Source organism: Trichomycterus rosablanca, chromosome 1, assembly GCF_030014385.1.
Source record: "Trichomycterus rosablanca isolate fTriRos1 chromosome 1, fTriRos1.hap1, whole genome shotgun sequence".
In the NCBI taxonomy this organism is placed as follows: domain Eukaryota; kingdom Metazoa; phylum Chordata; class Actinopteri; order Siluriformes; family Trichomycteridae; genus Trichomycterus; species Trichomycterus rosablanca.
In genome coordinates this window covers 16,132,167-16,155,705 of record NC_085988.1, presented here as the reverse complement: position 1 = coordinate 16,155,705, position 23,539 = coordinate 16,132,167, and the positions used below count along the sequence as shown (strand labels likewise).

The 23,539-nt window shown below is 36.1% G+C and overlaps 1 protein-coding gene across 4 annotated transcripts in view; it reads left to right on the top strand.

Moving 5' to 3' along the window:
* syngap1a (synaptic Ras GTPase activating protein 1a) overlaps positions 1-23,539 on the top strand; it is a 291,115-nt gene that overhangs the window by 51,563 nt on the left and 216,013 nt on the right. The window lies entirely within an intron of this gene.

Here is a 23,539-nt window from a genome sequence, read left to right as displayed (position 1 = left end):
CATTCACTCGTTTACTCACTTACACACCTATATACTCATTTACTCGTTTACTCACTTACACACCTATATACTCATTCACTCGTTTACTCACTTACACACCTATATACCCATTCACTCGTTTACTCACTTACACACCTACATACTCATTTACTCGTTTACTCACTTACACACCTATATACTCATTCACTCGTTTACTCACTTACACACCTATATACCCATTTACTCGTTTATTCACTTAAACACCTATATACTCATTCACTCGTTTACTCACTTACACACCTATATACCCATTCACTCGTTTACTCACTTACACACCTACAGTATATACTCATTCACTCGTTTACTCACTTACACACCTATATACTCATTCACTCGTTTACTCACACACCTATATACTCATTTACTCGTTTACTCACTTACACACCTATATACTCATTTACTCGTTTACTCACTTACACACCTATATACTCATTTACTCGTTTACTCACTTACACACCTACAGTATATACTCATTCACTCGTTTACTCACTTACACACCTATATACTCATTCACTCGTTTACTCACACACCTATATACTCATTTACTCGTTTACTCACACACCTATATACTCATTTACTCGTTTACTCACTTACACACCTATATACTCATTCACTCGTTTACTCACTTACACACCTATATACTCATTTACTCGTTTACTCACTTACACACCTATATACTCATTTACTCGTTTACTCACTTACACACCTATATACCCATTCACTCGTTTACTTACTTACACACCTATATACTCATTTACTCGTTTACTCACTTACACACCTATATACTCATTTACTCGTTTACTCACTTACACACCTACAGTATATACTCATTCACTCGTTTACTCACTTACACACCTATATACTCATTCACTCGTTTACTCACTTACACACCTATATACCCATTTACTCGTTTACTCACTTACACACCTATATACCTATTCACTCGTTTACTCACTTACACACCTACATACTCATTTACTCGTTTACTCACTTACACACCTATATACTCATTCACTCGTTTAATCACTTACACATCTATATACTCATTTACTCGTTTACTCACTTACACACCTATATACTCATTCACTCGTTTACTCACTTACACACCTATATACTCATTTACTCGTTTACTCACACACCTATATACTCATTTACTCGTTTACTCACACACCTATATACTCATTTACTCGTTTACTCACTTACACACCTATATACTCATTCACTCGTTTACTCACTTACACACCTATATACCCATTCACTCGTTTACTCACTTACACACCTACATACTCATTTACTCGTTTACTCACTTACACACCTATATACCCATTCACTCGTTTACTCACTTACACACCTATATACTCATTTACTCGTTTATTCACTTAAACACCTATATACTCATTCACTCGTTTACTCACTTACACACCTATATACTCATTCACTCGTTTACTCACTTACACACCTATATACTCATTCACTCGTTTACTCACACACCTATATACTCATTTACTCGTTTACTCACTTACACACCTATATACCCATTCACTCGTTTACTCACTTACACACCTATATACTCATTTACTCGTTTACTCACTTACACACCTATATACCCATTCACTCGTTTACTCACTTACACACCTATATACTCATTTACTCGTTTATTCACTTAAACACCTATATACTCATTCACTCGTTTACTCACTTACACACCTATATACCCATTCACTCGTTTACTCACTTACACACCTACAGTATATACTCATTCACTCGTTTACTCACTTACACACCTATATACTCATTCACTCGTTTACTCACACACCTATATACTCATTTACTCGTTTACTCACTTACACACCTATATACTCATTTACTCGTTTACTCACTTACACACCTATATACCCATTCACTCGTTTACTTACTTACACACCTATATACTCATTTACTCGTTTACTCACTTACACACCTATATACTCATTTACTCGTTTACTCACTTACACACCTACAGTATATACTCATTCACTCGTTTACTCACTTACACACCTATATACTCATTCACTCGTTTACTCACACACCTATATACTCATTTACTCGTTTACTCACACACCTATATACTCATTTACTCGTTTACTCACTTACACACCTATATACTCATTCACTCGTTTACTCACTTACACACCTATATACTCATTTACTCGTTTACTCACTTACACACCTATATACCCATTCACTCGTTTATTCACTTACACACCTATATACCCATTTACTCGTTTACTCACTTACTCACCTATATACTCATTTACTCGTTTACTCACTTACACACCTATATACTCATTTACTCGTTTACTCACTTACACACCTATATACCCATTCACTCGTTTATTCACTTACACACCTACATACTCATTTACTCGTTTACTCACTTACACACCTATATACTCATTTACTCGTTTACTCACTTACACACCTATATACCCATTCACTCGTTTACTTACTTACACACCTATATACTCATTTACTCGTTTACTCACTTACACACCTATATACTCATTTACTCGTTTACTCACTTACACACCTACAGTATATACTCATTCACTCGTTTACTCACACACCTATATACTCATTTACTCGTTTACTCACTTACACACCTATATACTCATTCACTCGTTTACTCACTTACACACCTATATACCCATTCACTCGTTTACTCACTTACACACCTACATACTCATTTACTCGTTTACTCACTTACACACCTATATACTCATTCACTCGTTTACTCACTTACACACCTATATACCCATTCACTCGTTTACTCACTTACACACCTACATACTCATTTACTCGTTTACTCACTTACACACCTATATACCCATTCACTCGTTTACTCACTTACACACCTATATACTCATTTACTCGTTTATTCACTTAAACACCTATATACTCATTCACTCGTTTACTCACTTACACACCTATATACCCATTCACTCGTTTACTCACTTACACACCTACAGTATATACTCATTCACTCGTTTACTCACTTACACACCTATATACTCATTCACTCGTTTACTCACACACCTATATACTCATTTACTCGTTTACTCACTTACACACCTATATACCCATTCACTCGTTTACTCACTTACACACCTATATACTCATTTACTCGTTTACTCACTTACACACCTATATACCCATTCACTCGTTTACTCACTTACACACCTATATACTCATTTACTCGTTTATTCACTTAAACACCTATATACTCATTCACTCGTTTACTCACTTACACACCTATATACCCATTCACTCGTTTACTCACTTACACACCTACAGTATATACTCATTCACTCGTTTACTCACTTACACACCTATATACTCATTCACTCGTTTACTCACACACCTATATACTCATTTACTCGTTTACTCACTTAAACACCTATATACTCATTCACTCGTTTACTCACTTACACACCTATATACCCATTCACTCGTTTACTCACTTACACACCTACAGTATATACTCATTCACTCGTTTACTCACTTACACACCTATATACTCATTCACTCGTTTACTCACACACCTATATACTCATTTACTCGTTTACTCACTTACACACCTATATACCCATTCACTCGTTTACTCACTTACACACCTATATACTCATTTACTCGTTTACTCACTTACACACCTATATACCCATTCACTCGTTTACTCACTTACACACCTATAAACTCATTTACTCGTGTACTCACTTACACACCTACTGTATATACTCATTTACTCGTTTATTCACTTACACACCTATTTACCCATTCACTCGTTTACTCACTTACACACCTATATACTCATTTACTCGTTTACTCACACACCTATATACTCATTTACTCGTTTACTCACACACCTATATACTCATTTACTCGTTTACTCACTTACACACCTATATACTCATTCACTCGTTTACTCACTTACACACCTATATACTCATTTACTCGTTTACTCACTTACACACCTATATACTCATTTACTCGTTTACTCACTTACACACCTATATACCCATTCACTCGTTTACTTACTTACACACCTATATACTCATTTACTCGTTTACTCACTTACACACCTATATACTCATTTACTCGTTTACTCACTTACACACCTACAGTATATACTCATTCACTCGTTTACTCACTTACACACCTATATACTCATTCACTCGTTTACTCACTTACACACCTATATACCCATTTACTCGTTTACTCACTTACACACCTATATACCTATTCACTCGTTTACTCACTTACACACCTACATACTCATTTACTCGTTTACTCACTTACACACCTATATACTCATTCACTCGTTTAATCACTTACACATCTATATACTCATTTACTCGTTTACTCACTTACACACCTATATACTCATTTACTCGTTTACTCACTTACACACCTACATACTCATTTACTCGTTTACTCACTTACACATCTATATACTCATTTACTCGTTTACTCACTTACACACCTACATACTCATTTACTCGTTTATTCACTTACACACCTATATACTCATTTACTCGTTTACTCACTCACACACCTATATACTCATTTACTCGTTTACTCACACACCTATATACTCATTTACTCGTTTACTCACTTACACACCTATATACTCATTCACTCGTTTACTCACTTACACACCTATATACTCATTTACTCGTTTACTCACTTACACACCTATATACTCATTTACTCGTTTACTCACTTACACACCTATATACCCATTCACTCGTTTACTTACTTACACACCTATATACCCATTCACTCGTTTACTCACTTACACACCTATATACCCATTTACTCGTTTACTCACTTACACACCTATATACTCATTTACTCGTTTACTCACTTACACACCTATGTACTCATTCACTCGTTTATTCACTTACACACCTATATACTCATTCACTCGTTTACTCACTTACACACCTACATACTAATTTACTCGTTTACTCACTTACACACCTATATACTAATTTACTCGTTTACTCACTTACACACCTATATACTCATTCACTCGTTTACTCACTTACACACCTATGTACTCATTTACTCGTTTATTCACTTACACACCTATATACTCATTCACTCGTTTACTCACTTACACACCTACATACTAATTTACTCGTTTACTCACTTACACACCTATATACTAATTTACTCGTTTACTCACTTACATACCTATATACTCATTCACTCGTTTACTCACTTACACACCTACATACTAATTTACTCGTTTACTCACTTACACACCTATATACTCATTTACTCGTTTACTCACTTACACACCTATATACCCATTCACTCGTTTACTTACTTACACACCTATATACCCATTCACTCGTTTACTCACTTACACACCTATATACTCATTTACTCGTTTACTCACTTACACACCTACAGTATATACTCATTCACTCGTTTACTCACTTACACACCTATATACTCATTCACTCGTTTACTCACTTACACACCTATATACTCATTTACTCGTTTACTCACTTACACACCTATATACTCATTCACTCGTTTACTCACTTACACACCTATATACTCATTTACTCGTTTACTCACTTACACACCTATATACTCATTTACTCGTTTACTCACTTACACACCTACATACTAATTTACTCGTTTACTCACTCAAACACCTATATACTCATTTACTCGTTTACTCACACACCTATATACTCATTCACTCGTTTACTCACTTACACACCTATATACTCATTCACTCGTTTACTCACTTACACACCTATATACTCATTTACTCGTTTACTCACTTACACACCTATATACTCATTTACTCGTTTACTCACTTACACACCTATGTACTCATTTACTCGTTTATTCACTTACACACCTATATACTCATTCACTCGTTTACTCACTTACACACCTATATACCCATTTACTCGTTTACTCACTTACACACCTATATACCTATTCACTCGTTTACTCACTTACACACCTACATACTCATTCACTCGTTTACTCACTTACACACCTACATACTAATTTACTCGTTTACTCACTTACACACCTATATACTAATTTACTCGTTTACTCACTTACACACCTATATACTCATTCACTCGTTTACTCACTTACACACCTACATACTAATTTACTCGTTTACTCACTCACACACCTATATACTCATTTACTCGTTTACTCACACACCTATATACTCATTTACTCGTTTACTCACTTACACACCTATATACTCATTCACTCGTTTACTCACTTACACACCTATATACTCATTTACTCGTTTACTCACTTACACACCTATATACTCATTTACTCGTTTACTCACTTACACACCTATATACCCATTCACTCGTTTACTTACTTACACACCTATATACCCATTCACTCGTTTACTCACTTACACACCTATATACTCATTTACTCGTTTACTCACTTACACACCTACAGTATATACTCATTCACTCGTTTACTCACTTACACACCTATATACTCATTCACTCGTTTACTCACTTACACACCTATATACTCATTTACTCGTTTACTCACTTACACACCTATATACTCATTCACTCGTTTACTCACTTACACACCTATATACTCATTTACTCGTTTACTCACTTACACACCTATATACTCATTTACTCGTTTATTCACTTACACACCTATATACTCATTTACTCGTTTACTCACTTACACACCTATATACTCATTTACTCGTTTATTCACTTACACACCTATATACTCATTTACTCGTTTACTCACTTACACACCTACATACTCATTTACTCGTTTACTCACTTACACATCTATATACTCATTTACTCGTTTACTCACTTACACACCTATATACCTATTCACTCGTTTACTCACTTACACACCTACATACTCATTTACTCGTTTACTCACTTACACACCTACATACTCATTTACTCGTTTATTCACTTACACACCTATATACTCATTTACTCGTTTACTCACTTACACACCTATATACTCATTTACTCGTTTACTCACTTACACACCTATATACTCATTTACTCGTTTACTCACTTACACACCTATATACCCATTTACTCGTTTACTCACTTACACACCTATATACTCATTTACTCGTTTACTCACTTACACACCTATATACTCATTTACTCGTTTACTCACACACCTATATACTCATTTACTCGTTTATTCACTTACACACCTATATACTCATTCACTCGTTTACTCACTTACACACCTACATACTAATTTACTCGTTTACTCACTTACACACCTATATACTCATTTACTCGTTTACTCACTTACACACCTATATACTCATTTACTCGTTTACTCACACACCTATGTACTCATTTACTCGTTTACTCACTTACACACCTATATACCCATTTACTCGTTTACTCACTTACACACCTATATACCCATTTACTCGTTTACTCACTTACACACCTATATACTCATTTACTCGTTTACTCACACACCTATGTACTCATTTACTCGTTTACTCACTTACACACCTATATACTCATTTACTCGTTTACTCACTTACACACCTATATACCCATTTACTCGTTTACTCACTTACACACCTATATACTCATTTACTCGTTTACTCACTTACACACCTATATACTCATTTACTCGTTTACTCACACACCTATATACTCATTTACTCGTTTATTCACTTACACACCTATATACTCATTCACTCGTTTACTCACTTACACACCTACATACTAATTTACTCGTTTACTCACTTACACACCTATATACCCATTTACTCGTTTACTCACTTACACACCTATATACTCATTTACTCGTTTACTCACTTACACACCTATATACTCATTTACTCGTTTACTCACACACCTATGTACTCATTTACTCGTTTATTCACTTACACACCTATATACTCATTCACTCGTTTACTCACTTACACACCTACATACTAATTTACTCGTTTACTCACTTACACACCTATATACTAATTTACTCGTTTACTCACTTACACACCTATATACTCATTCACTCGTTTACTCACTTACACACCTATATACTCATTTACTCGTTTACTCACTTACACACCTATATACTCATTTACTCGTTTACTCACTTACACACCTATATACCCATTCACTCGTTTACTTACTTACACACCTATATACCCATTCACTCGTTTACTCACTTACACACCTATATACCCATTTACTCGTTTACTCACTTACACACCTATATACTCATTTACTCGTTTACTCACTTACACACCTATGTACTCATTTACTCGTTTATTCACTTACACACCTATATACTCATTCACTCGTTTACTCACTTACACACCTACATACTAATTTACTCGTTTACTCACTTACACACCTATATACTAATTTACTCGTTTACTCACTTACACACCTATATACTCATTCACTCGTTTACTCACTTACACACCTATGTACTCATTTACTCGTTTATTCACTTACACACCTATATACTCATTCACTCGTTTACTCACTTACACACCTATATACCCATTTACTCGTTTACTCACTTACACACCTATATACCTATTCACTCGTTTACTCACTTACACACCTACATACTCATTCACTCGTTTACTCACTTACACACCTACATACTAATTTACTCGTTTACTCACTTACACACCTATATACTAATTTACTCGTTTACTCACTTACACACCTATATACTCATTCACTCGTTTACTCACTTACACACCTACATACTAATTTACTCGTTTACTCACTCACACACCTATATACTCATTTACTCGTTTACTCACACACCTATATACTCATTTACTCGTTTACTCACTTACACACCTATATACTCATTCACTCGTTTACTCACTTACACACCTATATACTCATTTACTCGTTTACTCACTTACACACCTATATACTCATTTACTCGTTTACTCACTTACACACCTATATACTCATTCACTCGTTTACTCACTTACACACCTATATACTCATTTACTCGTTTACTCACTTACACACCTATATACTCATTTACTCGTTTACTCACTTACACACCTACATACTAATTTACTCGTTTACTCACTCAAACACCTATATACTCATTTACTCGTTTACTCACACACCTATATACTCATTCACTCGTTTACTCACTTACACACCTACATACTAATTTACTCGTTTACTCACTTACACACCTATATACTAATTTACTCGTTTACTCACTTACACACCTATATACTCATTCACTCGTTTACTCGAGTATGTAGGTGTGTAAGTGAGTAAACGAGTGAATAGGTATATAGGTGTGTAAGTGAGTAAACGAGTAAATGAGTATATAGGTGTGTAAGTGAATAAACGAGTAAATGAGTATGTAGGTGTGTAAGTGAGTAAACGAGTAAATGAGTATGTAGGTGTGTAAGTGAGTAAACGAGTGAATGAGTATATAGGTGTGTAAGTGAGTAAACGAGTAAATGAGTATGTAGGTGTGTAAGTGAGTAAACGAGTGAATAGGTATATAGGTGTGTAAGTGAGTAAACGAGTAAATGGGTATATAGGTGTGTAAGTGAGTAAACGAGTGAATGAGTATATAGGTGTGTAAGTGAATAAACGAGTAAATGAGTACATAGGTGTGTAAGTGAGTAAACGAGTAAATGAGTATATAGGTGTGTAAGTGAGTAAACGAGTAAATGGGTATATAGGTGTGTAAGTAAGTAAACGAGTGAATGGGTATATAGGTGTGTAAGTGAGTAAACGAGTAAATGAGTATATAGGTGTGTAAGTGAGTAAACGAGTAAATGAGTATATAGGTGTGTAAGTGAGTAAACGAGTGAATGAGTATATAGGTGTGTAAGTGAGTAAACGAGTAAATGAGTATATAGGTGTGTGAGTAAACGAGTAAATGAGTATATAGGTGTGTGAGTGAGTAAACGAGTAAATTAGTATGTAGGTGTGTAAGTGAGTAAACGAGTGAATGAGTATATAGGTGTGTAAGTGAGTAAACGAGTGAATGGGTATATAGGTGTGTAAGTAAGTAAACGAGTGAATGGGTATATAGGTGTGTAAGTGAGTAAACGAGTAAATGAGTATATAGGTGTGTAAGTGAGTAAACGAGTAAATGAGTATATAGGTGTGTAAGTGAGTAAACGAGTGAATGAGTATATAGGTGTGTAAGTGAGTAAACGAGTAAATGAGTATATAGGTGTGTGAGTAAACGAGTAAATGAGTATATAGGTGTGTGAGTGAGTAAACGAGTAAATTAGTATGTAGGTGTGTAAGTGAGTAAACGAGTGAATGAGTATATAGGTGTGTAAGTGAGTAAACGAGTAAATTAGTATATAGGTGTGTAAGTGAGTAAACGAGTAAATTAGTATGTAGGTGTGTAAGTGAGTAAACGAGTGAATGAGTATGTAGGTGTGTAAGTGAGTAAACGAGTGAATAGGTATATAGGTGTGTAAGTGAGTAAACGAGTAAATGGGTATATAGGTGTGTAAGTGAGTAAACGAGTGAATGAGTATACTCGTTTACTCGTTTACTCACTTACACACCTATATACTCATTTACTCGTTTACTCACTTACACACCTATATACCCATTCACTCGTTTACTCACTTACACACCTATATACTCATTTACTCGTTTACTCACTTACACACCTACAGTATATACTCATTCACTCGTTTACTCACTTACACACCTATATACTCATTCACTCGTTTACTCACTTACACACCTATATACTCATTTACTCGTTTACTCACTTACACACCTATATACTCATTCACTCGTTTACTCACTTACACACCTATATACTCATTTACTCGTTTACTCACTTACACACCTATATACTCATTTACTCGTTTACTCACTTACACACCTACATACTAATTTACTCGTTTACTCACTCAAACACCTATATACTCATTTACTCGTTTACTCACACACCTATATACTCATTCACTCGTTTACTCACTTACACACCTACATACTAATTTACTCGTTTACTCACTTACACACCTATATACTAATTTACTCGTTTACTCACTTACACACCTATATACTCATTCACTCGTTTACTCGAGTATGTAGGTGTGTAAGTGAGTAAACGAGTGAATAGGTATATAGGTGTGTAAGTGAGTAAACGAGTAAATGAGTATATAGGTGTGTAAGTGAATAAACGAGTAAATGAGTATGTAGGTGTGTAAGTGAGTAAACGAGTAAATGAGTATGTAGGTGTGTAAGTGAGTAAACGAGTGAATGAGTATATAGGTGTGTAAGTGAGTAAACGAGTAAATGAGTATGTAGGTGTGTAAGTGAGTAAACGAGTGAATAGGTATATAGGTGTGTAAGTGAGTAAACGAGTAAATGGGTATATAGGTGTGTAAGTGAGTAAACGAGTGAATGAGTATATAGGTGTGTAAGTGAATAAACGAGTAAATGAGTACATAGGTGTGTAAGTGAGTAAACGAGTAAATGAGTATATAGGTGTGTAAGTGAGTAAACGAGTAAATGGGTATATAGGTGTGTAAGTAAGTAAACGAGTGAATGGGTATATAGGTGTGTAAGTGAGTAAACGAGTAAATGAGTATATAGGTGTGTAAGTGAGTAAACGAGTAAATGAGTATATAGGTGTGTAAGTGAGTAAACGAGTGAATGAGTATATAGGTGTGTAAGTGAGTAAACGAGTAAATGAGTATATAGGTGTGTGAGTAAACGAGTAAATGAGTATATAGGTGTGTGAGTGAGTAAACGAGTAAATTAGTATGTAGGTGTGTAAGTGAGTAAACGAGTGAATGAGTATATAGGTGTGTAAGTGAGTAAACGAGTGAATGGGTATATAGGTGTGTAAGTAAGTAAACGAGTGAATGGGTATATAGGTGTGTAAGTGAGTAAACGAGTAAATGAGTATATAGGTGTGTAAGTGAGTAAACGAGTAAATGAGTATATAGGTGTGTAAGTGAGTAAACGAGTGAATGAGTATATAGGTGTGTAAGTGAGTAAACGAGTAAATGAGTATATAGGTGTGTGAGTAAACGAGTAAATGAGTATATAGGTGTGTGAGTGAGTAAACGAGTAAATTAGTATGTAGGTGTGTAAGTGAGTAAACGAGTGAATGAGTATATAGGTGTGTAAGTGAGTAAACGAGTAAATTAGTATATAGGTGTGTAAGTGAGTAAACGAGTAAATTAGTATGTAGGTGTGTAAGTGAGTAAACGAGTGAATGAGTATGTAGGTGTGTAAGTGAGTAAACGAGTGAATAGGTATATAGGTGTGTAAGTGAGTAAACGAGTAAATGGGTATATAGGTGTGTAAGTGAGTAACACACCTATGTACTCATTTACTCGTTTATTCACTTACACACCTATATACTCATTCACTCGTTTACTCACTTACACACCTACATACTAATTTACTCGTTTACTCACTTACACACCTATATACTAATTTACTCGTTTACTCACTTACACACCTATATACTCATTCACTCGTTTACTCACTTACACACCTACATACTAATTTACTCGTTTACTCACTCACACACCTATATACTCATTTACTCGTTTACTCACACACCTATATACTCATTTACTCGTTTACTCACTTACACACCTATATACTCATTCACTCGTTTACTCACTTACACACCTATATACTCATTTACTCGTTTACTCACTTACACACCTATATACTCATTTACTCGTTTACTCACTTACACACCTATATACCCATTCACTCGTTTACTTACTTACACACCTATATACCCATTCACTCGTTTACTCACTTACACACCTATATACCCATTTACTCGTTTACTCACTTACACACCTATATACTCATTTACTCGTTTACTCACTTACACACCTATGTACTCATTTACTCGTTTATTCACTTACACACCTATATACTCATTCACTCGTTTACTCACTTACACACCTATATACTCATTCACTCGTTTACTCACTTACACACCTACATACTAATTTACTCGTTTACTCACTCACACACCTATATACTCATTTACTCGTTTACTCACGTACACACCTATATACTCATTTACTCGTTTACTCACTTACACACCTACATACTAATTTACTCGTTTACTCACTCACACACCTATATACTCATTTACTCGTTTACTCACACACCTATATACTCATTTACTCGTTTACTCACTTACACACCTATATACTCATTCACTCGTTTACTCACTTACACACCTATATACTCATTTACTCGTTTACTCACTTACACACCTATATACTCATTTACTCGTTTACTCACTTACACACCTATATACCCATTCACTCGTTTACTTACTTACACACCTATATACCCATTCACTCGTTTACTCACTTACACACCTATATACCCATTTACTCGTTTACTCACTTACACACCTATATACTCATTTACTCGTTTACTCACTTACACACCTATGTACTCATTTACTCGTTTATTCACTTACACACCTATATACTCATTCACTCGTTTACTCACTTACACACCTACATACTAATTTACTCGTTTACTCACTTACACACCTATATACTCATTCACTCGTTTACTCACTTACACACCTATGTACTCATTTACTCGTTTATTCACTTACACACCTATATACTCATTCACTCGTTTACTCACTTACACACCTACATACTAATTTACTCGTTTACTCACTTACACACCTATATACTAATTTACTCGTTTACTCACTTACACACCTATATACTCATTCACTCGTTTACTCACTTACACACCTACATACTAATTTACTCGTTTACTCACTCACACACCTATATACTCATTTACTCGTTTACTCACACACCTATATACTCATTCACTCGTTTACTCACTTACACACCTATATACTCATTCACTCGTTTACTCACTTACACACCTATATACTCATTTACTCGTTTACTCACTTACACACCTATATACTCATTTACTCGTTTACTCACTTACACACCTATGTACTCATTTACTCGTTTATTCACTTACACACCTATATACTCATTCACTCGTTTACTCACTTACACACCTATATACCCATTTACTCGTTTACTCACTTACACACCTATATACCTATTCACTCGTTTATTCACTTACACACCTATATACTCATTCACTCGTTTACTCACTTACACACCTACATACTAATTTACTCGTTTACTCACTTACACACCTATATACTCATTCACTCGTTTACTCACTTACACACCTATGTACTCATTTACTCGTTTATTCACTTACACACCTATATACTCATTCACTCGTTTACTCACTTACACACCTACATACTAATTTACTCGTTTACTCACTTACACACCTATATACTAATTTACTCGTTTACTCACTTACACACCTATATACTCATTCACTCGTTTACTCACTTACACACCTACATACTAATTTACTCGTTTACTCACTCACACACCTATATACTCATTTACTCGTTTACTCACACACCTATATACTCATTCACTCGTTTACTCACTTACACACCTATATACTCATTCACTCGTTTACTCACTTACACACCTATATACTCATTTACTCGTTTACTCACTTACACACCTATATACTCATTTACTCGTTTACTCACTTACACACCTATGTACTCATTTACTCGTTTATTCACTTACACACCTATATACTCATTCACTCGTTTACTCACTTACACACCTATATACCCATTTACTCGTTTACTCACTTACACACCTATATACCTATTCACTCGTTTACTCACTTACACACCTACATACTCATTCACTCGTTTACTCACTTACACACCTACATACTAATTTACTCGTTTACTCACTTACACACCTATATACTAATTTACTCGTTTACTCACTTACACACCTATATACTCATTCACTCGTTTACTCACTTACACACCTACATACTAATTTACTCGTTTACTCACTCACACACCTATATACTCATTTACTCGTTTACTCACACACCTATATACTCATTTACTCGTTTACTCACTTACACACCTATATACTCATTCACTCGTTTACTCACTTACACACCTATATACTCATTTACTCGTTTACTCACTTACACACCTATATACTCATTTACTCGTTTACTCACTTACACACCTATATACCCATTCACTCGTTTACTTACTTACACACCTATATACCCATTCACTCGTTTACTCACTTACACACCTATATACTCATTTACTCGTTTACTCACTTACACACCTACAGTATATACTCATTCACTCGTTTACTCACTTACACACCTATATACTCATTCACTCGTTTACTCACTTACACACCTATATACTCATTTACTCGTTTACTCACTTACACACCTATATACTCATTCACTCGTTTACTCACTTACACACCTATATACTCATTTACTCGTTTACTCACTTACACACCTATATACTCATTTACTCGTTTATTCACTTACACACCTATATACTCATTTACTCGTTTACTCACTTACACACCTATATACTCATTTACTCGTTTATTCACTTACACACCTATATACTCATTTACTCGTTTACTCACTTACACACCTATATATTCATTCACTCGTTTACTCACTTACACACCTATATACTCATTTACTCGTTTACTCACTTACACACCTATATACTCATTCACTCGTTTACTCACTTACACACCTATATATTCATTCACTCGTTTACTCACTTACACACCTATATACCCATTCACTCGTTTACTCACTTACACACCTATATACTCATTCACTCGTTTACTCACTTACACACCTATATACCCATTCACTCGTTTACTCACTTACACACCTATATACTCATTTACTCGTTTACTCACTTACACACCAAATACTAATTTACTCGTTTACTCACACACCTATATACCCATTCACTCGTTTACTCACTTACACACCTACATACCCATTCACTCGTTTACTCACTTACACACCTACATACTCATTTACTCGTTTACTCACTTACACACCTATATACTCATTTACTCGTTTACTCACTTACACACCTATAAACCCATTCACTCGTTTACTCACTTACACACCTACATACTCATTTACTCGTTTACTCACTTACACACCTATATACTCATTTACTCGTTTACTCACTTACACACCTATATACCCATTCACTCGTTTACTCACTTACACACCTATATACCCATTCACTCGTTTACTCACTTACACACCTATATACCCATTCACTCGTTTACTCACTTACACACCTATAAACCCATTCACTCGTTTACTCACTTACACACCTATATACTCATTCACTCGTTTACTCACTTACACACCTATATACTCATTTACTCGTTTACTCACTTACACACCTATATACTCATTCACTCGTTTACTCACTTACACACCTATATACTCATTCACTCGTTTACTCACTTACACACCTATATACTCATTTACTCGTTTACTCACTTACACACCTATATACCCATTCACTCGTTTACTCACTTACACACCTATATACTCATTTACTCGTTTACTCACTTACACACCTATATACTCATTTACTCGTTTACTCACTTACACACCTATAAACCCATTCACTCGTTTACTCACTTACACACCTATATACCCATTCACTCGTTTACTCACTTACACACCTATAAACCCATTCACTCGTTTACTCACTTACACACCTATATACTCATTCACTCGTTTACTCACTTACACACCTATATACTCATTTACTCGTTTACTCACTTACACACCTATATACTCATTCACTCGTTTACTCACTTACACACCTATATACTCATTCACTCGTTTACTCACTTACACACCTATATACTCATTTACTCGTTTACTCACTTACACACCTATATACCCATTCACTCGTTTACTCACTTACACACCTATATACTCATTTACTCGTTTACTCACTTACACACCTATATACCCATTCACTCGTTTACTCACTTACACACCTATATACTCATTTACTCGTTTACTCACTTACACACCTATATACTCATTCACTCGTTTACTCACTTACACACCTATAAACCCATTCACTCGTTTACTCACTTACACACCTATATACTCATTCACTCGTTTACTCACTTACACACCTATATACTCATTTACTCGTTTACTCACTTACACACCTATATACTCATTCACTCGTTTACTCTCTTACACACCTATATACTCATTCACTCGTTTACTCACTTACACACCTATATACTCATTTACTCGTTTACTCACTTACACACCTATATACCCATTCACTCGTTTACTCACTTACACACCTATATACTCATTTACTCGTTTACTCACTTACACACCTATATACCCATTCACTCGTTTACTCACTTACACACCTATAAACCCATTCACTCGTTTACTCACTTACACACCTATATACTCATTCACTCGTTTACTCACTTACACACCTATATACTCATTCACTCGTTTACTCACTTACACACCTATATACTCATTCACTCGTTTACTCACTTACACACCTATATACTCATTCACTCGTTTACTCACTTACACACCTATATACTCATTTACTCGTTTACTCACACACCTATATACTCATTCACTCGTTTACTCACTTACACACCTATATACTCATTTACTCGTTTACTCACTTACACACCTATATACTCATTCACTCGTTTACTCACTTACACACCTATATACTCATTCACTCGTTTACTCACTTACACACCTATATACTCATTTACTCGTTTACTCACTTACACACCTATATACTCATTTACTCGTTTACTCACTTACACACCTATATACTCATTCACTTGTTTACTCACTCATTTATTCACTTGCTCACCCTTTTACCCACTCACATTTACTTACTTGCTCAATCATTTATTCACTCAGTCACCCATTTACTCACTTACTCATTTACTCATTCACACACATACAGTGTATCACAAAAGTTAGTACACCCCTCACATTTCTGCAAATATTTTATTATATCTTTTCATGGGACAACACTATAGAAATAAAACTTGGATATAACTTAGAGTAGTCAGTGTACAGCTTGTATAGCAGTGTAGATTTACTGTCTTCTGAAAATAACTCAACACACAGCCATTAATGTCTAAATAGCTGGCAACATAAGTGAGTACACCCCACAGTGAACATGTCCAAATTGTGCCCAAAGTGTCAATATTTTGTGTGACCACCATTATTATCCAGCACTGCCTTAACCCTCCTGGGCATGGAATTCACCAGAGCTGCACAGGTTGCTACTGGAATCCTCTTCCACTCCTCCATGATGACATCACGGAGCTGGTGGATGTTAGACACCTTGAACTCCTCCACCTTGCACTTGAGGATGCGCCACAGGTGCTCAATTGGGTTTAGTCCATCACCTTTACCTTCAGCTTCCTCAGCAAGGCAGTTGTCATCTTGTTGGAATTCATGTTTCCCTCAATGAACTGCAGCTCCCCAGTGCCAGCAACACTCATGCAGCCCAAGACCATGATGCTACCACCACCATGCTTGACTGTAGGCAAGATACAGTTGTCTTGGTACTTCTCACCAGGGCGCCGCCACACATGCTGGACACCATCTGAGCCAAACAAGTGTATCTTGGTCTCGTCAGACCACAGGGCATTCCAGTAATCCATGTTCTTTGACTGCTTGTCTTCAGCAAACTGTTTGCGGGCTTTCTTGTGCGTCAGCTTCCTTCTGGGATGACGACCATGCAGACCGAGTTGATGCAGTGTGCGGCGTATGGTCTGAGCACTGACAGGCTGACCTCCCACGTCTTCAACCTCTGCAGCAATGCTGGCAGCACTCATGTGTCTATTTTTTAAAGCCAACCTCTGGATATGACGCCGAACACGTGGACTCAACTTCTTTGGTCGACCCTGGCGAAGCCTGTTCCGAGTGGAACCTGTCCTGGAAAACCGCTGTATGACCTTGGCCACCATGCTGTAGCTCAGTTTCAGGGTGTTAGCAATCTTCTTATAGCCCAGGCCATCTTTGTGGAGAGCAACAATTCTATTTCTCACATCCTCAGAGAGTTCTTTGCCATGAGCTCCCCATTTACACCTGGGACCTTGACACATGACACCAGGGAGGGACAACGACACATTTGGGCACAATTTGGACATGTTCACTGTGGGGTGTACTCACTTATGTTGCCAGCTATTTAGACATTAATGGCTGTGTGTTGAGTTATTTTCAGAAGACAGTAAATCTACACTGCTATACAAGCTGTACACTGACTACTCTAAGTTATATCCAAGTTTCATGTCTACAGTGTTGTCACATGAAAAGATATAATGAAATATTTGCAGAAATGTGAGGGGTGTACTCACTTTTGTGATACACTGTATTAGGGCTGGGCGATATATCGAGATTTTATAAAATATTGATATATTTTCATACGCGATATAAGATAAGACAATATCGCATATATCGATATAGATGTTGCGTTCCAGTTAGATCCGACAGTTCGTCTTTCTCTTATCCTAGTTAGTCTCTGCACATGTTCACCTGCCCCGCCCCTCTCCCTCACTGAACACAACTCGCCCCGCCTCTCTCCCTCACTGAACACAACTCGCCCCTCCCCACCGCTTCACCAGTAAGTCCTGCAGGCAGCGATAGCATGGAGACGGATAGACATGACAGAAGCTATCGAAGAGGAGCTGCTTACTAAAAAGAAAAATAATGACTCTTTTTGGAATTATTTGGAGATGGTTCGAATTCAAAGTATCAGATGAGCAGCAGAATAATGTATTCTGTAGAGAACGCCGAAAACAAGTCCAGACAAAAGGTTCCAGCTCCGTGTACCTTCATTCGTTTTCACTTCAAATCCCAAAGTTAAAAAACAAGAAAACGAGTCGTTATTTGTTTTAAAAACCAACACAAGCGCATGCACGCGCTGACATGCACGTATTTACTTCACATTAAGTGTTGAGAAAGTAATAATAACGTAGCGGTGCGTCTCCTGTTGTTCTGACTCTTGTGTTTGTATATGTGATGTGCATGTATAGATATTTGCTCTATCTGTAAATACAAACATTATGGGGAGTGATTTCTGTACTGGATGTTGTACGTGGTTGTGTTAGTTTATACTGGACGATCGCCCGACGTCCGACACGTCATTTATTTATTTATCTTCTATTATAGTATTTCTTGTTGTCGGCCAATAAACAACCAAACATTATTAAATTGCAAGAACTAACTCTTGCAGTAAACAAGGAGCAAACAGCAATTAAACAACAAATAAAGCTGTTAAATAATAATAAAGTGCATGAAGCAGAACGCTGATTAAAATGCATTAAATGTTGTAATAGTTACACAGTAACATGAACGATTAGTTCTGCCTGTATTACAGAACTGAGTTCTATACAGTAAAAGAAAATATTAATGTAAATGTTAATGTTGTGGCTACATATACATAAAATAATGTATAAAGTCCAAACATGGGGGGGTGGGGGGTTAACGAGGGGTTTACTTTAACGGGGTTTTACTTTTAATGTCACACAAGCTCAGCCGGAAACCGTGTCATTCCAACATCTTCCCTACACACTCGCTCCCTGCGCCCTATGGTACACTTAACATTCTTAAAGGGCCAGACAATATACGTATTTGTAATTCACATTAGACGACAGAAGATGCCTTAGAAAACAACTTTTTTTTTCTTAGAATAGCTCTTTTTTTTTTTTTTTAAGGAAAAATAATTCTTGTGTGAAGCTTCCCCAGCATGAATATTAATAAAAGTGCCTGTAAATAAATTGGAACATGTAGCTTTGTCTCAGAAGTGTCTTTTTGTTATTACCTTATGGGATAAAAAAATATCGAGACATATATCGTATATCGCCATTCAGAAAAAAATATCGAGATATTATTTTTGAGCCATGTCGCCCAGCCCTACACTGTATTTACTCAATCACATTTAATTACTCACTCACCCATTTACTCACTCACATTTACTTACTCACTCACTCATTTTTTCACAGTCACCCACTTATTCAATTCAATTCAATTTTCACTCATTTACTCACCCATATTACCCACTTACTGACAGTCACCCATTTACTCACTCTCACACACCCTTATTCACCCATTTACTTACTCACTCATTTGTCACACATTTGCTCAACTTAATCACTCGCTCAATCACTCACTCATCCGTTTACTCACTCACTCAATTTCCTCACTCATCCATTTACTTACTCATCCATTTACTTACTCATCCATTTACTCACTCCATCACTCATTCATTTACTCACTCACTTATTCACTTTCTCAATCATGTACTCACCAACTCACACACTAACTCACTCATTCATACACTCCCTCAGTCACTCACTCCCACACTTACCCATTTACTCACTCACTCACTCACTCACTCACTCACTCACTCACCCATTTATTTACTCACCCATTTATTCACTTATTTACTTACTTGCTCACTCATTTACTCACTCATTTCCTCAATCTTTCACCCATTTACTCACTCCCACACTTACCCATTTACTCACTCACTCGCTCACTCATTTACTCAATCATTTCCTTAATCACTTTTTTAATACACCATTATGCTGGTGAGCCTTTTTACTGTCATGTATAGTTAGTTTAGGTGTCTAATAGAATCATTCTGTGACAGATTGTATGTTCATGTAGTTATTGAACCTCAACCTCAAGAGTCGGAAAATAGAGGATTTCTTACAGATCTTAAACGATTTTAAGTTCTGATCTCAAAATCTTAAATAATTCATTTGGACAAATCATAAATGCTTCAGCCACAGTTATAAAAGATATTATTTTTGAAATCTTTAAATTGCTGTGACATACACTTCCCTTTCAAGTGTATGTAAACATTTGACTTCAGCTAGGTGTAGGGAATCAGGGGTAGTTTGTAAATCCTTTCTGTGCTTATATACAGTCAAGATATATCTAGATCCATAAATTTATCTATTTAACTGACATGTTTTTACACTGTAAAAATTGTCTTCTCTCATTCTCCCTTGCCAAATATGGCTGGCAGCAGAGGGGGCATGAAGGTGCAGATGAATGACGTGTCAGTTTCTCCTAACTGAGAGTCCCCTGTTGTTGTCTCATGAGCATTAATTCATTTCAAGTGGAAGTGTTTCTATTTATTACTTTTACTTTCTCAAAGATTTGACAGCTCCTCTTTTGGGAAACCCTCTTCTTCTTTTGAAACTGTAAAACCAAGCAGGGTTGGTCAGGTTTTATGCTGGTGTATGATGCCAGCATACTTTGTGTCCCTTTGTGAATCCAGTCGGTGTCACAGCACTTTTCAGCCAAAAATACAGAATGGCCCTTGACGAGTGAGTTGTGGTTGCTGGTGTGGTGGGGTGGGGTGCCGCTTGTGGATTGCCACCTCTGGCTTGTTCTGGGTTTCCTTTCTGTCTTTTCTTTCTGATAACTGGGTTGAACATATTTTGAAAAGGCAAACACTTGGGTCCAGGATCGCAGTTTACAGACGCTCACCATCCAATCTGTCAGAGAGGGTCTGCTATGAAGAATGGAATAAACTGCCCAAATCAAGGTGTGCAAGGTTTAAAGATCTTACCTTACTTAACTCACGGCCGTGAGCCATTTCCTGTGCAATTTGCTGTAAACTTAAAAATTTAAGGTCTGTGTTTAGTGATTTTACATTTTTCATTTGTGTAGCATTCAAGTTCCTTATTTTTATTGGTTAATTTGCGTTATGAGGCGTCCTAGTATAACCAAGCGTCTTAAGAGTTTGCAAAGTTTATAAAGTAAGAAATAAACTGTACATAGACAAACTATCTGGAGCTGAATACTTTACTGGCTTGTTCTTTTAGGGCGCATCACAGACTACAGAGAGATGATCACATGTGTAGAGAAGCACACTTTTACATTGATCGTGGAAGGGACAAAATGCACTCAATACATAAACACATACATCAAACAAAATGTCTGAGATCTAAAGCAGCTTAAAATATAGAATATAGAATGCCTTTATTTGTCATTTATACATATACAGACGTACAGTACAACGAACTTCACTCTTCGCTTTAACACGGCTCGGGTAACTAAGTTTGGAAAACTTCCGAACAGTTATGTGGGGGAAAGATGTATGTAGTGATGTATATTGTAGCTTTTATTTATTCTATCATTTAATTTATGAGTCTTATTTAATGACTGTTGTGAAACGTGGCACTTTTCTTTAAATTTCCGTGAAATCTGTGGTTTTTAAAAAACGAGGTCCGTAAAATTAAGCACATTTTCCCGTAAATTTAGTAGGGCCCTAGTTGTAGAGACGAATCCAAGAAGACTTGCAGCTGCTACCAAGGGGGCTTGTAAATAAAGAGTATGAATAATTTTATGAGGGATATTTGATCCCCCCAAATTGCTTGTTACTTCTCCAAGTTTTAATAATATTTTAAAAGAGAGAAGAGTTTTCACCTTGTTATTATGGGTAAAGTCAAGTCAAGAGAGGCTTTATTGTCATT